Below are 8,291 nucleotides of genomic sequence, written 5' to 3' on the forward strand. Positions count from 1 at the left end.
GGGGGGGGGAGGGGGGCATGACCTGGATGGCCCAGGCTAGCCAGGCCTCATCAGATCTCGGAAGCTAAGCAGGGTTGGTGCTGGTCCGTACTTGGATGGGAAACCACCAAGGAAGTCCAGGGTTGCTACGCAGAAGCAGGCAGTGGCAAGTCACCTGTGTATGTCTCTTGCCTTGAAAACTCCATGAGGAATTGCCATATGTCAGCTGTGACTTGACACACTTCCCACCAGCACATTTTTAAAAAAAAAAAGTAAAAAAAAATCAAAGTTCTGGAAATGTCACTGAGGTTATATGTCCTTTAAAAATGGATATGGCAAAGTTATGAACTCTGTCATACATTTAGCCTTACCGTCAATCAATCAATCAGTCAATCAATCAATCAATCAATCAATCATTTATTATAGTCATGGACCAGCAGACTATTAGCATTACCATGTACGCTGTATGTTTCCTTTCATTATCTGCATGATTTCCTATCTTTTGGTGTCCTGTACTTTTCTTCATTTTCAGGGGGGGGGAAATGGGGGGAAAGGCTCTTCTCACACCATCCTATTTTCACCCTTGAAAAAGCAATCATGGTGGATGCTTTTGGAGAAGAAAAAACAATTCTTCCAAATTCACCACAAAACTGAACGTAACAAGTCGCTGTCCCCTCAATATAGTGACCGTACCTAGGATTGCAATGTCTCAGAAGCCTGATCTGACTTTCAGGAGTTTAGTTTCCATGGGAAGATGTAATATCTCAATATTTTCTGTCTGGAGAGTTTTTGTTGTTCACTTGGTACTCCTGTTCTCCATGACCCTTAGGAACCATGCCTGAGGCACCACGCAAAGCTTGGTTCTTCTCCTGACCTCTCAGTCTTTTTTTCTCCCCAGACAATACCTCAGGAGAGAAGTGCCTTCCTAAGCAGAGTTAGACCCTTCTGATTCAATTGGCTTAGAAGGAAGAGCCAGCGTGGTGTAGTGGCTAGGAGCGGTGGACCCCAATCTGGAGAACTGGGTTTGATTCCCCACTCCTCCACTTGAGTGGTGGACTCTAATCTGGAGAACCAGATTGGTTTCTCCACTCCTCCACACAAAGCCTGCTGGGTGACCTTGGGCCAGTCACAGTTCTCTTCAGGCTCTCTCAGCCCCACCTACTTCACAAGGTGTCTGTTGTGGGGAGGGGAAGGGAAGGAGATTGTAAGCTGGTTTGATTCTCCTTAAACCAACTCTTCTACTACAACTCTTCTTAACTCAACTTAGGATGGCATTCTAATAACCCTAACTGTAACAGATCAAAACTTAGTATGAGAACAGAAATAAGAAAGGAAAGGTATGAAAAATGGCCTTTGAACACCCCTCTTGAGAATCTGGCCTTTCTCCTGTCCTGAGATCTTTTTTAGTAAATACTGTAACATTTGCAGCTTGCACCAAATCTAGTGTTCTGTGTTCCACATCAAGTGATCACTGTTTCACATATTTCACACTGTAGTTAGTACCTCATAAAAGAGGTACTAACTTTACCATGATGTCTCCCTAGTGCTCTGACTGACCTTTGGACAAATGTCGTGCAGTTCCTTTCCTTCCAGATATTGTTCTGTGTCTCATCTTCTATTTTTACAAAGCCTCCCCTCCCGTTCAGTAACTTTAAAGCAAACTGCATGTACATCTACCTATCCATGTTGATGTTAGACCTGATTTCTATAGTTTCCAATCTCCCTACCACCTTGTATAACTTTAATCCGACATCTTTCTAGACTTTGTTGAAATTCCACAGTGATGTATTGCCCCATCTGGGTGTGTGTGTGTGAGAGAGAGGAATTGTTTTAACATTGTGGCTTAGAGAATAAGCTAGGATGTCCTCAGTTTATATCTTGTCTCTGCCACAAACTCACTGGGTTGCATGGGATCTTTGGGGTGGGGTGAGGGGTGGGGCTTTATCTGACCCCAGAAGTGATACCACTTCTAGTCAGCATTCTAAGAACCCCCCAAATCGTGATGGTAAATACCATCCAGACGTAGGGATGCCTTTTGGCTGTTCCAGTCTGTGTCCCTTTTTAGGTATGACATTCCAGAAAAGTGTGAGATCATGTTAAACCTTTTGTTCTTACTTAGGCCAGAGCCATTAGCGTAACTAGGAGCTGGAGAACTCTGTGCTGTACCTAATGCCTTTAGTAGGTCCATCAAGAAAAAAAATCTGGAAAAGGCAGAAATCCAACAGATGCAAGGGAAAAATGTATTGAAAGAGATATTGTAAAACCCAGTATACTTTGAGCAAGTAGCTCTTCGTTAAGGGATAGGAGACCTGGAAAAAAAATTGTTGCATCTAGAGTCATTTCTTTGATAATCTGCTCCAAAAGACATTAATGATAACTGAATAACCTCTAGAAAGCTGTTGAACTTACTCAGCCACCTTAAGCAGAATTATAACTTTCTAAACCCATGAAATTCAATCAATTTAGACAGGTGTGGCTCTGTTGGGGTGGCACAGGAACACACCACCACTATGGAATTAAAAAACACAGTAGCCTTTAGATTAGCACAAAGCCAGAGGCATATGATTTATTTTAAATCCTTCTATACTTCACTCTCAAGTTAAGTTCCTGAGATACTGGATAGCTTACAATAGATAAAAACAATAACACTGAAAAAAAAATAACAAAGCCGATTCAGTCAAACAGCAGAATAAGATTAAAATCCAGTAGACAATAATCAATTAAACCAGTAAATTGTCCCTTTGGAATGAACAAAATCAATCACTTATTTCCAAGAATTTTAGTTAGTGCATGACGTATTTTTAGAGAGTAATCCTAAACAGGTCTACTTACAGCCTTATTCAGTGGGGCTTACTCCAAGTGTACCATCCGGTCTCCATTTGCTTTACTTCAGTTCTGTAAAAAGGGAGCTGTGAGTTCAAGTTAGCATTGACAGAGAGAGGCTAAGAGCAAGAGCCGAATAACTGCTGGCTTTTATATTTTCAAAGCTATTCCTTTACTCCAGCATGCCTTGCTGCAACCTGAGATCTTTTTTGTGTGTTTAGCACAGTCTAATCTAACTAAGCCTGCAAAATATCTCTTCCATTCCATCTTAAAGACTATCACAGCCCATTCCTGAAATAACGGCGTGCGGAGTCGGCGGGGAAGAGGCGCAGCAGCACCTCCTCCTAAGCCGATTCACGCACGCCGTAAAACAAAAACAAAAAAAGCCGCTTTGCGGCTTTTGTTTTACCAGGGCTAAAAGCCCCATTGAAAACAGCGAGGCTGCGCCTGCTCAAAAGCGCAGCACCGCTGTTCCCGGCGCCGGCGTATTTGGCCAAACCGGGATAGGAAGCCGCCTAACTGGGGCTCCTCCATGTGATTAATCATGTGATTACATACACTTACGCTGGCGGCGGGGTCATGCCGCCTCCTAAGAGGTTTCAGCCCATTTTTCAGGAATGGGCTGTTATATTACTAACTGCAGACTGGGGATTTTCAATACGTTCCCCAACATTATCTCCCCCTGTTTATTTTTTGCTTTCCTTAGCATCTGACTTGAAGAAGAGTTCTGATGGACTCAAAAGCTTACTCGCTTTTTTGGGGTGATATTGTAGTTGTTCTCAATAAAATTATTATTCTACTGTAGCTGTTTGGGATTTTTTTTCCTTATGGAGCGCAAGATATTTTTTGCCTGGCCAGTTGACAGCCCTACCAAGGGTGTGGTGCATCGATAATCCACTTGACGCTCTGAAGAAGTGCCAGGAGGACCAGAACACTATTTCCCCTGCACTGGGTGAATGCCTTGAGCTTCATTGCAGGGGGCTTAAGAAGATAAGTGTAGGACGGGCTAGAATTTTCTCTTGTGCAAACTCAGATCCTAATCAGTTCCAGTTGACATTTCCCTCTGGCCTTTCTGCCGCTCTCTTGATGCTCACTTACTTGCTCCTTGCTTGTTGTCCAGACCTTCCTTAAGGTCATTACAATTATACAGCTCATAGACAAAGTCTGGCAGAATTGATTTTGCATAGAGTGTTGGAAGGCTCTGGCACTTCAGCTATAACTTGGCTTTGTAGTCTTCCTTGAGTCACTGTTTACAGTGAGGAAGTCAAGATTAAAGTAAGCTGTTAAGAGATCTTGAATGCTGCTGTGTGGCATGATCAGGGTGAGGTCACGCTGAGCTTCAGTTTTCTTTATTTCTTTATAGACTTATACCCCACTTTTCTCCCCAGTGGGGACTCAAAGTTTCTTCCATTGTTCTCTCTTCCTCCATTTTATCCTCACAACAGCAACTTGGTGAGGTAGATGAGGCTGAGAGTGTGTGACGGGCCCAAGGACACCCAGTGAACTTCAAGTCTGTGTGGGGATATGAGCTGACATCTCAGCAAATCTTGTCTTACGTTCTAACTGTTATACCACACTGGCAAATTCACCCCCTTCCCCCCTAAAATCCCTGCATTCAACAATATCTAAAAAGTAAATTCTCCAATTGAAGAAGCATGGGCCATCAAGTCACAATTGACTCATGGTGAACCCCATCCATGAGGCCCTCTAGGCAAGAGACAAGCAGAGGTGGTTTGCCATTGCCTTCCTCCACAGAGCAACCCTAGTCTTCCATGGTGGTCTCCCTTCCAAGTACTGACCATGGCCAAACCGGCTTCTCTCCCAAGCTCTGAGCTCAGCAGGGCTATTCATGCTGCCAAATTCCAAGCAGGAGATTATAAAATGCAAAGTTTTGCAAGAAACTTTTAATAACCCCAGTTCATTTCAGGGTAGTATGGAAACATTCATTTTATATGGGCAAGGAAGGGGTTAAGGCCCTTGGCCTCTGCAGATGGGGCCATTCTCACAAATACATCCACCAGCACTTGCTAGTCTCTGTGTTCCTTGGGGACTGCTCAGCAGAGACAACGGGATTGCTTAAATCAACTCAAACAGGCCTGCTGAAATCCATTTGCCAAAGAAGGGAAGAGGGTGGGGGAAAGCATTGGCCGGGGCGGATGTCAGAGGTCTGGAAATGGATCTTTTCACCCTCGTCACCCTGGCATAGTAGCAGCTGCTGTGGCTGCAAAGTGGAGCGGAGGTGTTTGTAAATACACCTGCCTGTTCGCGGCTTTGCCACTTGTGGGATGGGAGGCCACTGGCCCCGTGCCTGGATCCGTGAAAGGGCAACACTCCGGCTAATGCATCGGGGCAGATCCGGTAACGTCTCCAAAGAGGCATAGAGTGGCTGTTAAGGGGGAGGGAAGGATGAGGAATGTGTCCCTCTTGAGGACAGAATAAAGAGATAACAAGGAGGGCGAAGCAAGAGAGAATCTCGTCTTTGGTGAAAGCAATACGCTTGCTTACTTCCCTCGACGGGCCCCCTTTTGGCTGCACAGTTTCCAAAGTTGCCCAAACCCCAAAAGACTAACAGAGAATTCTGAGTCAACAGTCGTAGAAAATTTTCTTAAAGTTGTAAGTAAACAGTACAACGAGCCTATGTACCGTAGGGTTGCCAGCCTCCAGGTGGGGGCCGGAGAACTCCTGCTATTACAACTGATCTCCAGCCGATAGACAGGATTGCCAACCTCCAGGTACTAGCTGGAGATCTCCTGCTATTACAACTGATCTCCAGCTGGTGGAGATCAGTTCACCTGGAGAAAATGGCCGCTTTGTCAGTTGGACTCTATGGCATTGAATTCCCTCCCTTCCCCACACCCTGCTCTCCTCAGGCTCCGTCCCAAAAACCTCCCACTGGAGTGAAGAGGGATCTGGCAACTAGAGTTGCCAACCTCCAGGTACTAGCTAGAGATCTCCTGCTATTACAACTGATATCCAGCCAATAGAGATCAGTTCATGTGGAGAAAAGGGCCGCTTTGGCAATTGGATTCCATGGCATTGAAGTCCCTCCCCTCCCAAACCCCACCCTCCTCAGGCTCCGTCCCAAAAAACCTCCCGCTGGTGGCGAAGAGGGACCTGGCAACCCTACTGGCAACCCTACCGATATAGATCAGTTCACCTGGAGAAAATGGCTGCTTTGGCAATTGGACTCTATGGCTTTGAAGTCCCTCCCCAAACCCCGACCTCCTCAGGCTCCACCCCTCCAGGTATTTCCCAACCCAGAGCTGGCTACCCTCTAATACCAAGATGTGGTGGAAATTGGTTCCCAGTTTCTTAGGTGCAGTTCCCGCTTCTTGATTTAATTCGAAAGGGCAAGGCTGCATTCTTCAACAGTTTCACAAGAGCTGCACGGAGAAGTAGCCCCTGAAGTCTGAAAGCAAGAGGGTTGCTTATAGTTTGCAGGCTTCAAAAATGCGTGCTTGCTTTTCAAGGTCCTTGCTTGGCCTGTCTTCTCTAAGACTGTGTGCAAGGATATATCTGCAGACTGACACTTTTCTCTTTTAGTTTCCCTGGCATTCGCTCTGATCCAGCAACAAGAGCTTTCGAACTGTAGTAATGCAAAAAGGAGCAAATGGACTGGTTCACTGAGAAGGGATGAGGAACACTTTTCCTGTATTGGTGATGCTGCTGAAATTGGGCATTCGGGTAGGAATACGAACATTGCTCATTTCCAATGTAGAGGTAACCATCTTTTCCAGGTCAGATATACAATTATTCACATTGTATGAGCCCCGTGGCGCAGAGTGTTAAGCTGCAATACTGCAGTCAAAAGCTCTGCTCACGACCTGAGTTCGATCCCGATAGAAGTCGGTTTCAGGTACCCGGCTCAAGGTTGACTCAGCCTTCCATCCTTCCCAGGTCGGTGAAATGAGTACGTAGCTTGCTGGCGGTAAAGGGAAGATGACTGGGGAAGGCCCTGACAAACCACCCCGCAAACAAAGTCTGCCTAGTAAACGTCGGGATGTGACGTCACCCCATGGGTCAGGAATGACCCGGTGCTTGAACAGGGGACCTTTACCTTACCTATGTACTTCAGTATGGAGGAAGAAAGCATGGTATAGCCTGATCTTGTCAGATCTTAGAAGCTAAGCAGGGTCGGCCCTGGCTAGTACTTGATGGGAGACCACCAAGGAATCCCAGGGTTGCTGTACAGAGGAAGACACTAGCAAATCACCTCTGTTAGTCTCTTGCCTTGAAAACCCCATAAGGGATCACCGTAGGTTGGCTGCGAGTTGACAGCACTTTATGCAAACACGTAAGTACTTCAATAGTATCTGGAGCTCTATCTTCCTCCTCTCAATCTCACCTATCACCCATCAACTGCTCTAGCCCATGGAGCTCCTTGCAGGCCGTTAAAAAAACCTCTTGGCTCAACACATTTGCTTATGCGGTGGTTCAGTAGAAGACCTCCCCCATTATGTCCTGGCCTGTCCTTTATACACTGAGCCCCGGAACACGTTTGTGGCAAAAATTCTTTCTGTATTACAATTATCATCTGATGCTGACAAATTTATTTGTTATCAGATATAGCTCCTTATTTCTCAAAAAAATGTCACTGTACCACCTAGCGGCCAAGAAGATCAGGGCGAGGCAAATCAGAAAAGATGGAATAACTAGATAGAGCCGAATGGGAGTACTTCAGTTTTTTAAACTTTTGTATTCCTTCTAATGATATTGTACACATTAATTTGCTGTTAAATTGTTTTAGATCTGCTGTTATATTGTTTTACATTGTAATGGACTATGGCCTTGTACAATAAATTTGACTTTGACTTTTCTCTAGCTTGTGGCAAGCAAGTGGGGGCGGGGGAAGAGGCAGGAATCCCAAAGAGAGAATCTCTCTTTGGAACTGCAGGCCCTGTCTTGGCAGCATGAGTGGCTTGAGGTGCACAGCACACCTAGAAGGGTAGTTCCCAGGGGGGCTGGTGCCTTGGAATCCAAGGTTCTGGGGAGGGATAGGTAGGGCAAGCTTCTTCTTTTCTCCTACCCTCTGCAGCACTTAGTGGCTGCTGTAGCCAGGCAGTAAATAATGTAGGGTAAGAGGTACATAGCCAAGATTGTCCACTGGCCAGGAATAAAATGTCCTGACTCTTTAATCGAGACGTAATGTATGGAAATAGGCAATTGAGGGCATGGGGGTGAATAACACCACCGAGTAGGGTTGCCAAGTCCCTCTACACCACCAGTAGTAGGTTTTTGGGGCAGAGCCTGAGGAGGGTGGGGTTTGGGGAGGGGAGGGACTTCAATGCTATAGCGTCTTATTGCCAAAGTGGCCATTTTCTCCAGGTGAACTAATTCACCTGGAGGTTGGCAACCCTACTCATAGGTTTGTTGTGAGGAGACAATGGAGAAGGGATGAATGATGTGGTAAGCCACTTTGGGTTCACATTGGGGAGAAAAGTGGGCTATAAATTTAAAAAAATGAACTAAAACCATGTCTGGGATGAAAG

The sequence above is a fragment of the Euleptes europaea genome, chromosome 18 (assembly GCF_029931775.1).
Source record: "Euleptes europaea isolate rEulEur1 chromosome 18, rEulEur1.hap1, whole genome shotgun sequence".
NCBI classification, from domain to species: domain Eukaryota; kingdom Metazoa; phylum Chordata; class Lepidosauria; order Squamata; family Sphaerodactylidae; genus Euleptes; species Euleptes europaea.